A 21,874-nucleotide genomic window follows, 5' to 3' on the forward strand; every position below is an offset into this window, starting at 1 on the left:
GCGAACACAGAGTCAGCCACTGGACCACCAGGGAAGTCCCACAGTAGCATTTATTCTTAGTGTTAGGATGTTCTATGGATTTTGACAAATGTATAATGACAAGTATCCACCATTACAGTATAATATAAAATAGTTTCACTGCCCCAAAATCCCCAGTGCTTTGCCTGCCTATTCATCTCTCCCTACTAACTTCTGACAACATTTGATTTCTTACTATCTCCATTCAGTTCAGTTGCTCAGTTGTGTCCAACTCTTTGTGACCCCATGAATCGCAGCATGCCAGGCCTCCCTGTCCATCACCAACTCCTGGAGTTCACTCAGACTCACGCCCATCGAGTCAGTGATGCCATCCAGCCATCTCATCCTCTGTCGTCCCCTTCTCCTCCTGCCCCCAATCCCTCCCAGCATCAGAGTCTTTTCCAATGAGTCAACTCTTCACATGAGGTGGCCAAAGTACTGGAGTTTCAGCTTTAGCATCATTCCTTCCAAAGAAATCTCAGGGCTGATCTCCTTCGGACTGGACTGGTTGGATCTCCTTGCAGTCCAAGGGACTCTCAAGAGTCTTCTCCAACACCACAGTTCAAAGGCATCAATTCTTCGGCACTCAGCTTTCTTCACAGTCCAACTCTCACATCCATACATGACCACTGGAAAAACCATAGCCTGACTAGACGGACCTTTGTTGGCAAAGTAATGTCTCTGCTTTTGAATATGCTATCTAGGTTGGTCATCACTTTTCTTCCAAGGATAAGCACCTTTTAATTTCATGGCTGCAGTCACCATCTGTAGTGATTTTGGAGCCCCAAAAAATAAAGTCTGACACTGTTTCCACTGTTTCCCCATCTATTTCCCATGAAGTGATGGGACCAGATGCCATGATCTTCATTTTCTGAATGTTGAGCTTTAAGCCAACTTTTTCACTCTCCTCTTTCACTTTCATCAAGAGGCTTTTGAGTTCCTCTTCACTTTCTGCCATAAGGGTGGTGTCATCTGCATATCTGAGGTTGTTGTTATTTCTCCCGGCAATCTTGATTCCAGCCTGTGCTTCTTCTAGCCCAGCGTTTCTCATGATGTACTCTGCATAGAAGTTACATAAGCAGGGTGACAATATACAGCCTTGACGTACTCTTTTTCCTATTTGGAACCAGTCTGTTGTTCCATGTCCAGTTCTAACTGTTGCTTCCTGACCTGCATATAGGTTTCTCAAGAGGCAGGTCAGGTGGTCTGGTATTCCCATCTCTTGAAGAATTTCCACAGTTTATTGTGATCCACAGAGTCAAAGGCTTTGGCATAGTCAATAAAGTAGAAATAGATGTTTTTCTGGAACTCTCTTCCTTTTTCCATGATCTAGCGGATGTTGGCAATTTGATCTCTGATTCCTCTGCCTTTCCTAAAACCTGCTTGAACATCTGGAAGTTCATGGTTCACATATTGCTGAAGCCTGGCTTGGAGAATTTTGAGCATTACTTTACTAGTATGTGAGATGAGTGCAATTGTGCAGTAGTTTGAGCATTCTTTGGCATTGCCTTTCTTTGGGACTGGAATGAAAACTGACCTTTTCCAGTCCTGTGGCCACTGCTGAGTTTTCCAAATGTGCTGGCATATTGAGTGTAGCACTTTCACAGCATCATCTTTCAGGATTTGAAATAGCTCCACTGGAATTTCATCACCTCTACTAGCTTTGTTTGTAGTGATACTTTCTAAGGCCCACTTGACTTCACATTCCAGGATGTCTGGGTCTAGGTGAGTGATCACACCATCATGATTATCTGAGTCGTGAAGATCTTTTTTGTACAGTTCTTCTGTGTATTCCTGCCACCTCTTCTTAATATCTTCTGCTTCTGTTAGGTCCATACCATTTCTGTCCTTTATCCAGCCCATCTTCGCATGAATTGTTCCCTTGGTATCTCTAATTTTCTTGAAGAGATCCCTAGTCTTTCCCATTCTGTTGTTTTCCTCTATTTCTTTGCATTGATCACTGAGGAAGGCCTTATCTCTTCTTGCTATTCTTTGGAACTCTGCATTCAGATGCTTATGTCTCCATAGTTTTACCTTTTCTAGAATGTCATGTAGTTGAAATCATCAGTATATGGCTTTCTCATATTGGCTTCTTTTCACTTAATAATACACATTTAAGTTTCCTCCAGGTCTTTTCATAGCTTGATAGCTCATTTCTTTTTTTTTTTTTAAGCACTAAATAGTATTCTATTGTCTGAATGTACCACATTTGTTTATCCCTTCACTTACGGAAGGACATCCTGGGGCAAGTTTTGGCAATTATGAACAAAACACATTTTATATTATTCTATTTTCTCTCCTTTTTTAGCATATTATACTATTTTAATTAGTAGCTTCCCTAGAGTTTGCAATATACATTGACAACTACTCCAAGTCAGTTGTCAAATAAATTCTACACTGCTTCAAAAGGAGTACCTTCGTTCTCAGTTACATCCGACTCTTTGTGATCCCATTAACTGTAGCCCATCAGGCTCCTCTGTCCATAGGATTTCCCAAGAATACTGGAGTGAGTTGCCATTTCCTCTTCCAGGGGATCTTCCCCACCCAGAAATTGAACCTGCGTCTCCTGCATGGCAGGCAAATTCTTTTCTGTTGTGTCACTGATAAAAGCCCCTACAAGTACCTTATAATAATAAAATATTCCTAATTCCTCTTTCTGTTCCTTGAATCACTGCTGCCATTCATTTCACTTATAGTAAGTGTGTTAACAAGCACACACATGCATACACAATCAAATACACTGTTGCTATTAATTTGAACAAACTCTTATCAGTTAAATCAACTAAGAAGAAAAATAAAAGGTTCTACTTTATGTTCACGCATTCCTTTTCTTTATGTAGATCTGATTTTCTGACATACCATTTTCCTTCTCTATGAAGAATTTTTAACATTTCCTGTAAAGCAGATCTATTGGCAACTAATACCCTAAATTTTTGTTTGTCTGAGAAAGACTATTTCTCCTTCAACTTTGAAGGATGTCCACAGTGCAAAGCATTTTAGGTTGGTAAATTTTGTTCTCATAACACTTGAAAAACTTCACTCTACTTTCTTATTGTTTGTATAGTTTAAAGAAGTTGATGTAACTCTTACCTTAGCTCCTCCATAGATAAGGTGCTTTTTCCTTGGCTTTCAAGATAGCTTCAATTTTCTGAAGTTTAAACTATATTTAGGTGTATGTGTTTGGTATTTATCCTGCTTGGTGTTCTCTGAGCTCCCTGGATTGTGGTTTGGTCTCTAATGTTTATTTGGGAGAAATTCTTAGTCACTGTTACTTCAAACATTGCTTTTGTTCCTTTCTTTCTTCCTTCTGGAATTCCCATTATGCATATGTAATTCCCTTTGTAGTAGGCGACCTGAGCTCTTGGATATTCTGGGTTGTTATTGTCATTTTTTTTCCCCCCTCTTAGTCATATTATTAAAGTCAGTCATTGCTTTTCTTAGCAATGTCTAACTAATAAACCCATAAACAGCTTTCTTCAATTCTGTCAGTAGTTTTTATCTCAAGCATTTTTCTTAGAATTTCCATCTCTCTGTTTACGTTACCAACCAGTTCTTGGATTTTGTCTCTTTCCATTAAAGTACATTAATCATAGTTTCTAAAAAATTCCTGGTTTGATAATTTCAACATTCCTGCCATATCTGACTCTGGTTCTGATGCTCGTTTGGTATCTTCAAATTGTTGTTTTTGATTTTTAGTCGGGTCATTTTTTTGTTGAAAGGTAGACATGATGTACTGGTTAAAAGGAACTATGGTAAACAGGCCTTCAGTAATGCAGTGGTAAAATGTGTGGAAGGAGGAGGCACTCTACTTTTCTTATGATTAGGCCTTTTAGTGAGCCTGTGCCCCTAGAATGTGAAATTCACTAGTTCATCTCTGTCCCCACAGCCCTCTTAGGTGGGACAGGATGGCGAGAAGGGGCTGGAGTTGTCTATTTCTCTTCCTCCATGTGTAATGCTAAAGGGAGCACATGTTGGATGTTTTCTTTCCCCCAGGTAGGTTAATCTCTGGTAATAGTTTCTCCTGAGGGTTCAGTTCAGCTCAGTTCAGTCACTCAGTTGTGTCCAACTCTTTGCAACCCCATGAATCGCAGCACGCCAGGCCTCCCTGTCCATCACCAACTCCCGGAGTTCACTGAGACTCACGTCCATCGAGTCAGTGATGCCATCCAGCCATCTCATCCTCTGTCGTCCCCTTCTCCTCCTGCCCCCAATCCCTCCCAGCATCAGAGTCTTTTCCAATGAGTCAACTCTTTGCATGAGGTGGCCAAAGTACTGGAGTTTCAGCTTTAGCATCATTCCTTCCAAAGAAATCTCAGGGCTGATCTCCTTCAGAATGGACTGGTTGGATCTCCTTGCAGTCCAAGGGACTCTCAAGAGTCTTCTCCAACACCACAGTTCAAAAGCATCAATTCTTTGGCGCTCAGCCTTCTTCACAGTCCAACTCTCACGTTCATATATGACCAGTGGAAAAACCATAGCCTTGACTAGATGAACCTTTGTTGGCAAAGTAATGTCTCTGCTTTTCAATATGCTATCTAGGTTGGTCATAACTTTTCTTCCAAGGGGTAAGCATCTTTTAATTTCATGGCTGCAGTCACCATCTGTAGTGATTTTGGAGCCCAGAAAAATAAAGTCTGACACTGTTTCCACTGTTTCCCCATGTATTTCCCATGAAGTGGTGGGACCGGATGCCATGATCTTCCTTTTCTGAATGTTGAGCTTTAAGCCAACTTTTTCACTCTCCACTTTCACTTTCATCAAGAGGCTTTTGAGTTCCTCTTCACTTTCTGCCATAAGGGTGGTGTCGTAGGGTAGGCCTATTCAAAAGCTTTTTTACCTTGCCCATTGCTGGAAGCATGAAAGAATTTTTTTCCAGTGAAGATCAGTAGAGCTCGTATAGGTAAAACTCACAAAACTGTGCCTTCTCCAATACCAGGACACTGCCCCCCTTCTGCCTTCCTCCTGCCTTGGAGTTTTTAACTCTGAGATTTATCTACTCTGAGCCTTCAGCAATTACAATTTGGGATTCCCTACCCCAGCAGTGGTTGCCGTGGAGGTTTCTGATCCTGTTCCAGGATGTTTTGATTCTCCGTTTTTGCCTGATTCTATCTCCAATTTGAGGGGCAGTAGTTTGCTCAATGACCTTACTTCTATGGTGGATCAGAGATGAGTGGTTGATTTTTTTCAGTTTGTTCAGCTTTTTACTTGTTAGTATGGAGTGATGACACCTCACATGCTAGATCAGAAATCTGAAGTCTACTTTGTAGTTCTGAAATTAGGTCTTATATATATATTCTGGTAATTTACTCCTATGAATACCACATTCTTTGATGATATTATGTTCATAAGTGGCATTAATTTAAAATTTTAAATTGTTTATTGCCTGTATATAGAAATACTATAAGAAAACAGTATTATATATAACATATATACACACAGCACATAGTACAGAGGAAGGGTGTGATATATACACAGACATAGACCCTATACGGGTCTTCCCAGATGGAGCAGTGGTAAAGAATCTGTCCACCAATGCAGGAGATGCAAGAGATGTGGGTTTGATGCCTGGGTCAGGAAGATCCCCTAAAGCAGGAAACGACAATCCACTACAGTATTCTTGTCTGGAAAATTTCATGGACAGAGAAGTCTGGCAGGCTACAGTCCATGACTGAGCACACACAGATACCCTATATAGAAACACAATAAAATATTTTATATTTATCCACATAGTTATAACTTCTAGCACTCTTCATTACTTTACCTTTGCATAGATCCAATTTTCCATCTGGTATTATTTTCCTTCTACCTGATGAAACTCCTTTGTATTCCTGTAGTTCAGGTCTGCTGCTGAGGTATTTTCACTTTTTTTTTTAGTGTGAAAAAGTCTGTTTTTCTTGTACACGTCTGAAAGATATTTTCACTGAGTGTAGAACTGCAGAAACTGAGACAGTTTCTCTTTTAATCAATTAGAGATGTCGCTCCACTTCAGTACTTTAGAGATGTCTTGCTTTCAACATCTTTAAAGTTTGAATAGTTTACAGTGAGAATCCACATTCTATTTTTGTTCCTTTCCATGTAATGTGTCTTTTCTCTGGCTGCTTTTAAGATTTCCTTGTCAACACTGATTTTTAGCAATCTGGTTTGATGTGCTTTCCTTTTGCTTCTTCTTCTTAGGTTTGTCAACCTTTGTTCTTTTCTACTTATGGGTTTAGAATTTTCATCAAATTTGGAAAAATTTTAGATATATTTTCCTGCCCCCCACCTAGTGATGACTACAATGATATATATATTAGACTGATTGATACTATTCTTCAAGTTTCTCATGCTCTGTGCTTTTTCTCCTCATGCTTTTGTTTGAACAGTTTCTGATGATATTTCACTGATTCTTAAAAAGTCAGTAGTTATCTATTTTGTTATTAATCCTATCCAATGTATTTTTCAATTTAGTCTGTTTCATCTCTAGAAGTACATTTGCTTTTTTTTATATCTTCCATTTCTCCTCTCATGGTGACATTTTGCTCCATATTGTTGGATATGAAGAATATATATTGATAATTGCTATTTTATGTTGTTATCTGGTAAGCCCGTCAACCATGCTAATTCTAGGTTTGTTTCTATCATTTTGGTTTCTCCTTGTTATGGGTTATCTTTTTCATATTTTGCATGCCTAGTAATTTTCTAGCAGATGTCAGACACTGTAAAATTCACACTGTTGTATGATGTTTCATTCCATCAGTGTATTGGACTTTATTCTCACATAAAGTTAAATTACTGAGGATTAGTTTCACTCCTTTGAGGCCTTTTAGCTTCTTGGGATAGGTCCACTGCAGTCTTTTAGTTTAGGACTAATTTAGCCCACTACAGCTATACACGTCCAAGAACTCGACCTGTTGTTCCATTTAAGTCTCTTCATTATAGCCAGTGAGAAAGAAAAAATGTTCCCAGCTCTGTGCAATCACCAGAAAATGTCTGGCCCTCTTCCTTACATTAGTACTTACCTAACCCTCTCGTTTTTCTATTCTTTGCTTGTATAGATCTGTGATCAGTCAATGATTTAATGGGTTCCCTTTGGAGACTGAATTCTGCCTTTATGTAATTACCTCTTCTTCATTATTCTGCTTCAAAACTTCTAGGTAATTCAGATTCTCCAATATCTGATCTAAATTTACTAAGACCAGGCAGGCTGTTTGGGCTCCTCCCACCCTTGTTTTTCAACTTGGAAAATCCCTCCAGGCAGAGTTGGCATAATTGTTTAGTGCATTTCATTTGTTTCCTTTCTCACAGGAATCAAGTCTTGTATTCCTTGTTGAACAATGTCTGAACACAATTTTTTTATTTGGTCTAGTCTTCTGGATGTTTACAACAAAAGAACAATTCCTTTAGCAGTTAATACTTCATGAACAGGAGACATTTCCCCATACAGTGACTTCCACTTCTGTGAAATCAACTGTTTTTTAAGTACACTTTTGAACTCAGATTTAATTGAATAATTTTTATATCAAAATTATCAATAAGATATTCTGACAAAAGCTATTATTTCTAAGTTCAATAAATAAAAAAGTGTTCAGATCCAAATTTTTTATCAATGATATTTTACTCTTCTATTCATTTGGCCTCGAACAAAACTTACAAAGTTTATTTTGTATATATTTTTTTCTACTAGTCATATAGTATATGGAAGACTAATAGCTGTATTTAACTCTGTTGCTTAACTACAAAAAACTATAAGCAACTCTTTTCAGATATTCATTACACTACAGACAAAACTCTCTTTTCAAGCTCAAAATGCTTAATTTGATATCTCTACTGTTTTTAATATTTGCTGCTATAGTAGATCAAACATAATGTTATTTAAGAGTCTAAGACATTAAGCAGAAAGACTTTAAAAAGCAGAGTAAAATTTTTGTCAGTCTCATTGAAATTTTGGTTTGGGGAGGTAAGGTAAAGATTTAGAAGCCACCAAAGAGGAGAGGCCCTGGTGAACACTACAAGCTTTCAGCTGGAGAAGCCACTGAGGGCTACATCTCCAAAGTCAGAGTGAACTAGATGTAGAAGCAGACTAACCAAAGTAACAGGCCTGAATTTATACCATTTTCTGAGCAGATTAGGTGACCAGGCCCTACTCTATCTGCCAGAAGACAGAATAAATCTTGTCTATAGGAAGATATTATCCAGAGCCTCACCAATTCTTCAGAAATTATCAAGTACACTGACAGAATCAAATGACTGGAAACTGAGAGAAAAACATATACACAGATGATTGTGATACTGGAGTTATAAAACAAGAACATAAAAAAAAAAAACAAACTATGAAAGTTAGTTTTTAAAATATTGAGGAAAGATAGAGAAAATAGTTAAAACCAGATGGAAATTTATCAGCAAAATAATAATCTGCCTGCAATACAGGAGATCCAGGTTTGATCTCTGGGTCAGGAAAATCTGAAAAGCTGAAAACCCAGGAAAATCTCTAAGCCTAGAGAAGGGAATGGCTACCCATTCCAGTATTCTTGCCTGGAGAAGTGGAAAGACTTGGAAAGGGAAAAGATATTCTTGGTAAATAAATCTGACAAAAATTTAAGACAGGCAACTCAAAAGGAAAACACACAAAAGTCTTAGAGAAACTTAATGAAGGAAGTTACCCAAATTACTATCAAACATAAAGTATTTAATTTCATTATTAGAAAGAAACAATTAAAACAAATACAGGCATACCACAGAGACATAGCATGTCTGATTCCAGATCATAGTAATATTAAGTAAATACTTCAATAAAGTGGATCACATGAATTTTTTTGATTTCCCAGTGCATATAAAAGCTATGTTTACTATACTATACTGTGCTGTATACTACACAGTAGTCTATTAAGTGTGAAAAAGCATTATGTCTAAAAAAATAATGTACATGCCTTTATTTAAAAATATTTAATTGCTAAAAGATTCTAACCCATCATGTGAGCCTTCAGTAAGTTGTAATCTTTTTGCTGATGGATGATCTTGTGTCAATGTTGATGGCTGCTGACCGATCAGGGTGGTGGTGGTTGCTGAAGGCTGGGGTGTCTATGGCAATTTCTTAATAGTTAAATCTGCTGCATGAATTAACTCATCCCATCACAAAGCAACTGGTGTTTCTGTAGCATTTTATTAGCATTTTATCCACAGAAAAACTTCTTTAAAAATTGGAGTCAAACTTCTCAGACTTAGTCACTGCTTTATCAACTAAGTTTATGTAATATTCTAAATCATTTGTTGTCCCTTCAACAGTCTTCACAGGATCTCCAACAAGAATAGATCCATCTCAAGAAACCAATTTGTTTGTCCATCAAAGGTTATCATGAGATTGCAGCAATTCAGGCTCTGCTTCTAGTTCTCTTGCTATTCCACCACATTTACTCTTACTTCCTCCACTGAAGTCCTGAACCCCTCAAAGCCATCCATGAAATTTAAAATCAACCTCCTCCAAACTTCTGTTAATGCTGACCTTTTGATTTCTTGTCATGAGTCATGAATGTTCTTAATGTATCTAGAATGGTAATTCCTTTCCAGAAAGTTTTCAAATTACTTTGCTCAGATCCATTGCAGGAATCACTATCTATAGCAGCAATAGCTAAACAAAATATGTAAAATAATAAAAGTTGAAATTACTTCTTGATCCATGGGCTGCAGAAAAGATGTTCTGTTAGCAGGCATGAAAACAACATTAATCCCATTGTAGATCACCATCAGAGCTCTTGGGTGGCCAGGTGCATTGTCAATACGCAGTAAATTTCAAGAGGAAACTTTTTTCTGAGCAGTAGATCTCAAACATGCAGTTCAGTAAAACTTTCAGTAATTTAAGCCTGGGTATGCTGTCAGCCAGGCATTGTTGCTCTACTTATACAGCACAAGCAAAGTAGATTTAGCCTAATTCTTAGGAGCCCTAAGATTTTTGGAAGGGTAAATGAGCACTGGCTTCAACTTAAAAGTCACCAGCTACATTAGGCTTCAAAAAGAGAGTCAGCTTATTCTTTGAATTTTTTTTTTTCTTTTAAAAGTCAGGGCCCAAGGAGGTCAGACTTTTAAAAATTAATTAATTAGGCTGCACTGGGTTTTAATAGCAGAACTCGGGATCTTCAATCTTCATTGCGGCATGCAGGATCTTTTAGTTGCAACATGCAAACTTAGTTGTGGCATGTGGGATCTAGTTCCCTGACCAGGGATCAGACCTGGACCACCTGCATTGGGAGGTTGGAGTTTCAGCCCCTGGACCAGCAAGGATGTCCCAATGTCCTTTGAAATTTTGAAGCCAGACATTAACTTCTCTGTTATGAAAGTCCTAGATGTCATCTTCTTGCAAAATAAGATTGCTTCATCTACACTTTTGTTTAATGTTACCATCTTTGTTAATTATCTTTGGCAGATCTTCTGGATAGTTTACTGCAACATCTACATCAGCACTTGCTGCTTAACCTCACACTTTATGTATGGTTTTTTTCCCTTAAACCTCATGAACCAACCTCTGAAACATTTTTTCTGCAGCTTCCTCATCATCACTCTAATCCTTCATAGAACTGAAGTAAGAGCCTTGCTCTGGGTTAGGCTTTGGCTTAAGCTAATGTTCTGGTTGATCTTATCCAGGCCTTTAAAACTTTCTCTATATCAGCAATAAGGTCGGTTCTTTCTTGTCATTCACATGCTCTGGAGTAGCACGGTTAATTTCCTTAGAGAACTTCTCCTTTGCACTCATCATTCACAGCTTGGCCAACCATTTGGTGCAAGAGGCCTAGTTTTCTGCCCATCTCAAAGTTTCTAACATGCCCTACTCACTAAGCTTAATCATTTCTAGCCTTTGACTTACAAGTGAGAGATACGTGGGTCTTCTTTTCACTTCAACACTTAAAAGGCCATTGTAGGGTTATTATTCATTAGCCTAATTTCAATATTGTTAAATCTCAGGCAGAAGGAAGGCCCAAGGAGAGGGAGACAGATGGGGTCAGTGCAGCAGTCAGAATGCACATATTTATTAAGTTTGATGTCTTATATGAGTATGGTTTGTGGCAACTGAAAACAAATAGAATAGTAATATCAAAGATCACTGATTACAAATCACGATGACAATATAATAATAATGGGAAAGTATGAAATATTGTGAGAACTGCCAAAATATGACACAGACACAAAGTGAGCAAATGCTATTAGAAAAATAGTGCTAACAGACTTGTCTGATGCAGGGCTGCCATGAACTTTCAATGTGTAAAAAAAAAAAACCAATATCTGTGAAGCAAAATAAAGCAAAGCATGATGAAACAAGGCATGCTCATAAGTGACACTATAAACATACTGTGAGGGTAAAGTGAAAAGGGCAGATAATACCAGTGTTGGCAAGGACATGGAATAACAAACACCTCATATACTCATTGGGAGAGTAACTTGATACAACTTCTTTGGCAAAGTGTTTAGTAGTATCAAATCTGAGAATACACATATTCTATGACCTACCAATTCCACTTCTAGTCAAACGTCCAACAGAAATGTGTATATATATATACACACATTCACCAACAGACATGCAAAAGAATGTTCAGAGCAGCACTAATCATAATTTTCCCATCTGCAAATAACTTAGATGTCCATCAAGAGTTGTGAATGGAGTAAGTTGTGGTATATTCATATGATGGACATTATACAGCAATAAAAATGATCAAATCATTGTTGCTAAGCAACAGCATGGATGAATCTCTCAACACACAAATCTGGGTAAAAGAGGCAAGAAACCAAAGTTCATTAAGTATGATTCCATTTACATAAAGATGAAAAGGAAATAAAAGCAATCCATGGGGTCAGAAGTTAGGATGGTGTTTACTGGTGTCAGTGTGGTAAGGGTGGGGCTGGTGACTGGCATGAGGCAGAACAGATGTCACTGTTGTTTTTTTCATCTGGGTGATACTTTCAAAACGTGTTTACTTTGTCAAAGCTATACATTTACTATTTGTGCACTTTTCAGTAGGCATTATATGTCAATGTTATTTTAAAATTTGTGAGTACATGTGAAGTTGCTAATGCTTATCTTGAGAAATTCATTTATACATCTAAATGAATTCCACTAAAGACTACAATTCCACAAGCATTTAATGATATGTAACTTTCATATGTAACTGTTCCACTGACTGGTTCCAGTGATGGCTCTTTTTTTAAGAAACCATACCTGGGAGGAAAACTGAGGACACTGATGATTTTCATGGTCTTCTAGACGCACCTATGTTTCTACTTATACTCTACCTTGGAGAAAAACTTCTGTGTCTAAAATTAGTAATTAAAGTTCTCCAGGTAATGTTACAATAAAGTAGCCTAATAGCAGGGATCTGGAGACAAAATTGGGTCTAAATCCTGGCTCTGCCATTTATTTAACTAGCTGAGTGTTTTGGGGGCAGGAAACTTAGTTAAAGAGAGATATGTAAGATTAAATAAGTATTAATCATGAATAGGAAGGAGCACATGCAAAATAGCGGAAAGTTTTATACTATGGCTGGTAACTACTATTTTCTCCTTTGTATCTCTGCAAACATTTCTTCACATGAAGTTCAATGTAAGGCTTATTTTTTAGACTATAGTAATGTTTCATTGCATCAACACTGGTGAAGTGGTCTGTTTTTGAGTGCCTTAGACCGTGATGCTTTTCATCTTTGGAAATGATTGCATATAAAGGCATTTTCTTTCATTTACACAAGTTCCTTTTGCATCAGATACATATTCTGGTTCACAAGCCTTCTCTTCTATGAGTTTTCTGGCTCAGCTGTTACTGCCTTTTTTTTTTTTTCACACTCTAAAAAGAAAATACTTAAACCATTACTATAAACACAGAAAGTTAGAAGTGGCACTAATTCCTTCAACACCTGAGGTATCAGAAGAAACAAATATAAAGTCTCATAGCTTTCTCTAGAGTTATAAAAAAGAAAGAACAATATTTTCCCTTTACTTTTTAAAAAGCTCCTTTATTTCTCAAATATTCTAAAAATTTTTAAATAAATTATTATGTATAGAAAATTTACATACATAAATTGCTACGTAGAATAGCTACGATGGAGGGAGGCCCCCACATTTGAACAATTTAAGAAGCTATATTAAAAAAATTTTTTTAAGAAAGAAAAATTAAAATATCTGTTTGAAGACATCAGAAAGCTCTGATGAAAGCCAGGATATAAGGAACTATAAAGATCCCAGAAAGAAGTGAGCTAGACACTTGCCACTGATGTCTTCTCAAGGCATCTATCTGCCAACTAAACCACACAGGAATACAAAGATGCCAAGAACAAAGTGACTGATATCAAAGTGAACTGTACTGGGGAGACAAAATTGGAATACCAAGATCAGCTTAAAAAAAAACAACAGCTAGACCACAGGAATGGAGGAAAATCAGAATAAGTTGAGTCCAAAAACTGGAAACCAGCCTCAGTTCTGCTCAATTCCCAACTGGATTGAAATGTTGTACTATTTACCTATTGCTATATAACAATTTATCCCCAAACATAATGGCTATAAAAAATAACATTTATTACCTCACAGTTTCTGCAGGAAAAGTACAGAACTGTATAGTTGCGGGGTTTAGGCTCAGGATATCTCACGAGCTCACAGTCAGCATGCTGGCAGGGGCTACAGTCACTGGAAGACATGACTGGGGTGGCACGTCCAAAGGGCTTACTCACATGGTTGTTGGCAAGGTGCTTCACCATGTGTGACAGCACAGGCTGCTTGATGTCCTCAAGAAACCTATCTTGTCCCCACATTATTATGGTATTTAACCTGCCCCAGAGCAAGCAATCCAAGAGAGAGAAACCTACAATGTCTTTAGTGATTTAGTTACATAGTGTCACTTTGCCACTTTTGTATCCTACTTGCTGTCACTACTAAGTACAGCCCAAGCCAGGAATTAGGCTCTACCTTATAATGGGAAAGTTCAAGTATTAGACGCTCAGTCATGTCTGACTTTTTTGGACCCCATGGACTGTAGCCTGCCAGGCTCCTCTGTCCATGGGATCCTCCAGGCATGAATACTGTGGTGGGTTATTGTCTGAGCCACCAGGACTATCAAAGAATTTATGGGTACATTTTAAAACCAGTAAAAGAGGCTGTGTCCCTGTCTCTGCCTCCTGCCAGAATATAGGGTGAATTCACTCTGATAAAAGATAATATCATTTAGAGCCTCCATAATTTTTAATACATAATGTCCAAGATTCAAACAACAAAAATCAGTAAGTATAATAAGAAATAGAGCGGACTTCCCTGGTGGCACAGTGGATAAGAATCCACTTCTCAGTGCAAGGGACAAAAGTTCGACCCCTGCCTGGTCCAGGAAGATTCTACATGCTGCAGAACAACTACACCTGTGTACCACAACTACTGAGCCGGTGCTGTAGAGCCCACAAGCCACAACTACTGAGCCTCCATGCTGCAACTACTGGAGTCCGTGGGCCTAGAGCCATAAGAGAAGCCATCACAATGAGAAGCCAGGGGACCACAGCAAAGAACAGCTACCGCTTGCCACAACTAGAGAAAGCGTGCGCAAAGCAATGAAGACCCAGTGCAGCCGTAAAAGAAACAAGGCAAAGACGACGTTCAGTAAACAGAAAGAGCTCAGAGTGACCCAGATACGAGTAATAAAAAATAAATCAGAAAATAATAGCAATTAAATGTTCAACATGTGATGACAAGATGAAGAATTTTACCACAGGACTTACTTGAATCTATTAAAAATGGATCCAATGGGAAGAGGAGATTGGAAAATTAAACTGAAACTAAGAACTAAATACATGAGTACTTAACAGCCACTTGGATACAGTTGAAGAGAGAATAAATAAATTAGAAAATAGTGGAACTAGCACAGAGAACAAAAAAGATGGAGTGTACAGAGAAGAATATAACTGGAATACCAGAAGGGGAGAAGAGACAGGATGGTGCAAAACCAGTATCTAAAAGGAAAATAGCCAAGAAGTTTTCAAAGATAATGAAAAGACATGAAGTTACAGATTCAAGAACTTTGAGCTCCAATCAGGATAAACTATTCTCCCTCCACATGACAGAATATGACTGATGAAAATCAAAGATATATACAGACTATCTTGAAAACAGCTACAGAAATACACACTATCCTCAAAGAATGAACAATAAGATGGATATCTAACTATTCAATAGCAATTATAAAAGTCTGAAAACAAGGTAATGACATCTTGAAAGTGCTAAAAATAACTGCCAACTTATAATTCAATAATACCAGGTTAAAACATTTAAAAATAAAGACATATGAAATTTTCTCCAGACAAATAAAATGTCCTGGGCAGAATTTTAAAAATAAATTTTAAATGGAATTTAAAATTAAAATTTAAATTAAATGGAATTCTTGACGCAGAAGAAAAAGTATCCTTGATGGAAATACAGGAAGAAATGAAGAGCAACAGAAAAGGTCAATACAGTTCACTCTTACACAATGAGGGTGTTAGGGGTGCCAGTCCCCCTTGCAGTTGCAATCCAAGTATAAACTTCTGACTCCCCCCAAAACTAGTAATGGGCCTCGTAGGTGGCTCAGTAGTAAAGAATCTGCCTGCCAAGCAGGAGACCTACGTTCGAGCCCCAGGTTGGAAAGATCCTCTGAGGAAGGATATGGCAACCTACTCCAGTATTCTTGCCTGGGAAATTCCATAGACAGAGGAGCTTGGTGGGCTACTGTCCATGGTGTTGAAAGACCTGACTTTCGACTTTATGATGAAACATGGACATGACTTTTTGACTGCTGCTGCTGCTGCTAAGTTGCTTCAGTCATGTCGGACTCTGTGCGACCCTAGAGACGGCAGCTCACCAGGCTCCCCCGTCCCTGGGATTCTCCAGGCAAGAACACTGGAGCAGGTTGCCATTTCCTTCTCTAATGCATGAAACTGAAAAGTGAGTGTGAAGTCGCTCAGTTGTGTCCGACTCCTAGTGACCCCATGGACTGCAGCCTACCAGGCTCCTCCATCCACGGGATTTTCCAGGCAAGAGTACTGGAGTGGGGTGCCATTGCCTTCTCCAGACTTTATGACTAAACAACAACAAAAACAAAAGCTAGTAATAGACTACTATTGACAAGAAGCCTTACTGGTAACATAAATAGTCAGTTAACATATATATTATATACTGTATTCTTTCAATAAAGCAAGTTATAGAAAATATTAAGAAAATCATAAGGAAAATACAGTTATAGTACTCTTCTGTATTTACTGATACTGTAAATTTACATAGTCTGTTTACAAGATGAATTGTCTGTCAGTACCTACATCAATATTTGTCCTATAAGATACAAAATACCATAGATAGTATATGTATTATTAACAATAGACATCAAAAATGAAACTGAGAGATTCATATTTGCTTACAGGTATAATTTTTACTGGGAAAAAATCCATTATATCCATGTATATAAGAACACTGAGCAGTTCAAACCGTTATTGTTCAAGAGTCAGTCATATTTGAGGAACTCTTTAAGTGAATGACCTACCTCTTGAGAAACATATATGCAGGTCAGGAAGCAACAGTTAAAACTGGACATGGAACAACAGACTGGTTCCCAATAGGAAAAGGCTGTATATTGTCACCCTGCTTATTTAACTTATATGCAGAGTACATCATGAGAAACACTGGGCTGGAAGAAGCACAAGCTGGAATCAACATTGCCGGGAGAAATATCAATAACCTCAGATATGCAGATGACACCACCCTTATGGCAGAAAGTGAAGAGGAACTCAAAAGCCTCTTGATGAAAGTGAAAGAGGAGAGTGAAAAAGTTGGCTTAAAGCTCAACATTCAGAAAACGAAGATCATGGCATCTGGTCCCACAACTTCATGGGAAATAGATGGGGAAACAGTGGAAACAGTGTCAGACTTTATGTTTTGGGGCTCAAAGATCACTGCAGATGGTGATTGCAGCCATGAAATGAAAAGACGCTTACTCCTTGGAAGAAAAGTGATGACCAACCTAGACAGCATATTAAAAAGCAGAGACATTACTTTGCCAACAAAGGTCCATCTAGTCAAGGCTATGGTTTTTCCAGTGGTCATGTATGGATGTGAGAGTTGGACTGTGAAGGAAGTTGAGTGCCAAAGAATTGATGCTTTTGAACTGTGGTGTTGGAGAAGACTCGAGAGTCCCTTGGACTGCAAGGAGATCCAACCAGTCCATTCTGAAGGAGATCAGCCCTGGGATTTCTTTGGAAGGAATGATGCTAAAGCTGAAACTCCAGTACTTTGGCCACCTCATGGGAAGAGTTGACTCACTGGAAAAGACCCTGATGCTGGGAGGGATTGGGGCCAGGAGGAGAAGTGGATGACAGAGAATGAGATGGCTGGATGGCATCACTGACTCGATGGACATGAGTCTGGGTAAACAACGGGAGTTGGAGATGGACCGGGAGGCCTGGTGTGCTGCAATTCATGGGGTCGTAAAGAGTCGGATACGACTGAGTGACTGAACTGAACTGAACGACTGTACAAAGTAATGATATTGTCTTATGAGATTTAAAATAATGTAAAATTCAAATGCATGAAACAAACAAGGGAAGGAAGCAGTGAATGGAGTTAAAATGTGTTCTAAGGTCATGCACTGTCTATAAAATGGTAAAAGTAGCAATTCATATTAGACTCTAATGTTAGAGTCAAGAATACATATCATGATCTTCAGGAAAACTTCTAAAGGTTATCCTTTAGGTTGAAAGATGTGTAATTAATGAGGAAATGTGGAATGGAAAAAAAAAGAAATCTAAAAGAAGAGTCACGTAAGTAGAGAAAAGACATAGATAAGGGAAAAGTATCAAAAATAATGGACAAATAGAAAACAAGTATTAAAGATTACAGTTATGAGCTAACATAAAGCAGTAATATTACATTAAACATAATCTAAAATTTCTAATTAATAATTATATTCAGGTTGGATTAAAAATATATGCTCAGGTTAATAATTATAAAGCTAGTATTCATATAGCCCCTACTCAGATAAATATATTTGAAACTATTAGCACTGCAGAAATCCACATGCCTCTATCCTGAATCATAAATCTCCTCCATAAATAGCATTTGTGGTACTAATCCACTCTTTGGATTCACTATCTACCTCTGAATCCATAAATAACATAGTTTTTGCTGGATGAACTTCATTTGAATTGGAATCACACTATTCCTTGTATACTCTTTTCAATCATGTTTGTTGTGCAAGTATTCATGTGGTTACATGTGACTGTAGTTCATTTTTGTTAATGTACAGAATTCCACTGTATAGATTTACAGCAATTATTCTTCTGTTATACTGTAGATGGACTTTTTTCCTTCTGGTTTTTAGTTACTATGGAAAATGCTGCTAATAAACATTCCTACATATATATATATATATCCTATTGCACATGTGTACATGTTTCTAGCTAGGGTATTTATCAAGGGATAAAACTGTTAGGACAAAGGACATTCATATCTTCAATATTTCTAGATAATGCCAAATTTTTTCTGAAGAACCATACCAATTTACTCACCCAACAACAAAATATTAAATAAAACCAATTCTCTATCTCAAACCCTCACCAATACCTGGTACTGTCAGAATTTAAAATGTTTTACTTTTTCTTGAAAGTAAAAGTCACTCAGTCGTGTCCGACTCTTTGCGATCCCATGGACTATACATAGACTGTAAAATTCTCCAGGACAGAACACTGGAGTGGGTAGCCTTTCCCTTTTCTAGGGGATCTTTCCAACCCAGGTCTCCTGCATTGCAGGTGGATTCTTTACCAGCTGAGCCACAAGGGAAGCCCATGAATACTGGAGTGGGTAGCCTATCCCTTCTCCAGTGGATCTTCCCAACCCAGGAATCGAACCAGGGTTTCCCGCATAGCAGGTGGATTCTTTACCAACTGAGCTATGAGGGAAGCTTTTCCTTAACCAATATGAAATGGTATCTCAATGTGGTTTTGATTCACATTTCCCTGATTACTTAGTTAAGATGAGCACCTTGTCATATGTTTATTGACCATTTATAGAAGACCCCCTCTTCCAACATGAGAGACAGCTCTACACATGGACATCACCAGATAGTCAATACCAAAATCAGACTGATTATATTCTTTGCAGCCGAAACTGGAGAAGCTCTATACAGTCAGCAAAAACAAGACCAGGAGTTGACTGGCTCAGATCACAAACTCCTTATTGCAAAATTCAGACCTTAAGTGAAGAAAGTAGGGAAAACTACCAGGTCATTCAGGTATGATCTAAATCAACTCCCTTACAAATATACAGTGAAAGTGACAAATAGATTCAAGGGATTAGATCTGATAGACAGAGGGCCTGAAGAACTATGGGTGGTGGTTCTTAACATTTTATAGGAGGTGGTGATCAAAACCATCTCCAAGAAAAAGAAATGCAAAAAGGTAAAATGGTTGTCTGAAGAGACCTTACAAATAGCTGAGAAAAAAAGAGAAGCAAAAGGCAAAGGAGAAAAGGAAAAATATACCCATCTGAATGCAAAGCTCCAAAGAATAACAGGGAGAGATAAGAAAGCCTTACTAAGTGAACAGTGCAAAGAAACAGGAAAACAATAGAATGGGAAAGACTAGAGATCTCTTCAAGAAAATTAGAGATACCAAGGGAACATTTCATGCAAAGATGGGCTCGATAAAGGACAGAAATCATATGGACCTAACAGAAGCAGAAGACAGTAAAAAGAGGCAGCAAGAATACTCAGAAGAACTGTACAAAAAAGATCTTAATGACCCAGATAACCATGATGGTGGGATCACTCACCTAGAGCCAGACATCTCTGAGTGTGAAGTCAAGTGGGAATCAGGAAGCATCACTACGAACAGAGCTAGTGGAATTCCAGTTGTGCTATTTCAAATCCTAAAAGATGATGCTGTGAAAGTGCTGCACTCAATATGCCAGCACATTTGGAAAATTCAACAGTGGCCATAGGACTGGAAAAGGTCAGTTTTCATTCCAATCCCAAAGAAAGGCAATGCCAAAGAATGCTCAAACTACCACACAATTGCGCTCATCTCACATGCTAGCAAAGTAATGCTCAAAATTCTCCAAGTCAGGCTTCAACAGTACATAAATCGTGAACTTCCAGATGTTCACACTGGATTTAGAAAAGGCAGAGGAGCCATAGATCAAATTGCCAACATCCGTTGGATCACAGAAAAGGCAAGAGAGTTCCAGAAAAACATCTATTTCTGCTTTATTGACTACGCCAAAGCCTTTGACTGTGTGGATCATAATATACTGTGGAAAATTCTTAAAGAGATGGGAATACCAGACCACCTTACTTGCTTCCTGAGAAATCTGTATGCAGGTCAAGAAGCAACAGTTAGTGCTTGCTTCGGCAGCACATATACTAAAATTGGAACGATACAGAGAAGATTAGCATGGCCCCTGCACAAGGATGACATGCAATTCGTGAAGCATTCCATATTTTTAATCAGTTCTAATGAGGTGGATGAAACTGGAGCCCATTATACAGAGTGAAGTAAGCCAGAAGGAAAAACACTAATACAGTATACTAACGCATATATATGGAATTTAGAAAGATGGTAACAATAACCCTGGGTACGAGACAGCAAAAGAGACACTGATGTATAGAACAGTCTTATGGACTCTGGGAGAGGGAGAGGGTGGGATGATCTGGGAGAACGGCATTGAAACATGTAAAATATCATGTATGAAACGAGATGCCAGTCCAGGTTCGATGCACGATACTGGATGCTTGGGGCTAGAGCACTGGGACGACCCAGAGGGATGGTATGGGGAGGGAGGAGGGAGGAGGGTTCAGGATGGGGAACACATGTATACCGGTGGCGGATTCATTTTGATATTTGGCAAAACTAATACAATTATGTAAAGTTTAAAAATAAAATTAAATTAAAAAAAAATAAAATTAAATTTAAAAAAAAGAAAAAAAAAAAAAAGAAGCAACAGTTAGAACCAGATATTGAACAATGGACTGGTTGCAAATTGGGAAAGGAGTACATCAAGGCTATATATTGTCACCCTGTTTATTTAATTTATATGCAGAGTACATCATGGGACATGCTGGGCTGGATGAAGCACATGCTGGATTCAAGATTGGGTGAGAAATATCAATAACCTCAGATATGCAGATGACACACCCTTATGGCACAAAGCGTAGAGGAACTGAAGAGCCTCTTGATGAAAGTGAAAGAGGAGAGTGAAAAAGCTGGCTTAAACCTCACCATTCAAAAAACGAAGATCATGGCATCTGGTCCCATCACTTCATGGCAAATAGGTGGAAAAAGACAATGGAAACAGTGACAGACTTTATTTTCTTGGGCTCCAAAATCACTGCAGATGGTGACTGCAGCCATGAAATTAAAAGATGCTTGCTCCTTGGAAGAAAAGCTATGATCAACCTAGACAGCATATTAAAAAGCAGAAACATTACTTTGCCAACAAAGCTCTCATCAAAGCTATGGTTTCTCCAGAAGTCTTATATGCATGTGAGAGTTGGACCATAAAGAAAGGTGAGTGCTGAAAAACTGATGCTTTTAAACTGTGGTATTAGAGAAGACTCGAGAGTCCTTTGAACTGCAAGGAGATAAAACCAGTCAATCCTAAAGAAAATCAGTCCTGAATATTCATTGGAAGGACTGATGCTAAAGTTACAATACTTTGGCCACCTGATGCAAAGAACTGACTCATTGGAAAAGACCCTGATGCTCGGAAAGACTGAAGGCGTGAGGAGAAGTGGACGACAGAGGATGAGATGATTGGATGGCATCACCGACTTGATGGACATGAGTTTGAGCAAGCTCTGGGAGTTGGTGATGGACATGGAAGTCTGGCATGCTGCAGTGCATGGGGT

The 21,874-nt window shown here is 38.2% G+C and overlaps 1 protein-coding gene and 1 non-coding gene across 5 annotated transcripts in view; one reads left to right on the top strand and one right to left on the bottom strand.

The window, feature by feature from the left end:
• Positions 1-21,874, bottom strand: part of ATF7IP2 (activating transcription factor 7 interacting protein 2) — a 76,615-nt gene that overhangs the window by 16,368 nt on the left and 38,373 nt on the right. The gene's annotated exons all lie outside the window — the stretch shown is intronic.
• On the top strand, positions 20,366-20,471 carry LOC113884032. The gene has a single exon (XR_003508785.1). It is a non-coding gene; the product is annotated as a U6 spliceosomal RNA (small nuclear RNA).

Source organism: Bos indicus x Bos taurus, chromosome 25 (genome assembly GCF_003369695.1).
Source record: "Bos indicus x Bos taurus breed Angus x Brahman F1 hybrid chromosome 25, Bos_hybrid_MaternalHap_v2.0, whole genome shotgun sequence".
Taxonomy (NCBI): Eukaryota; Metazoa; Chordata; class Mammalia; order Artiodactyla; family Bovidae; genus Bos; species Bos indicus x Bos taurus.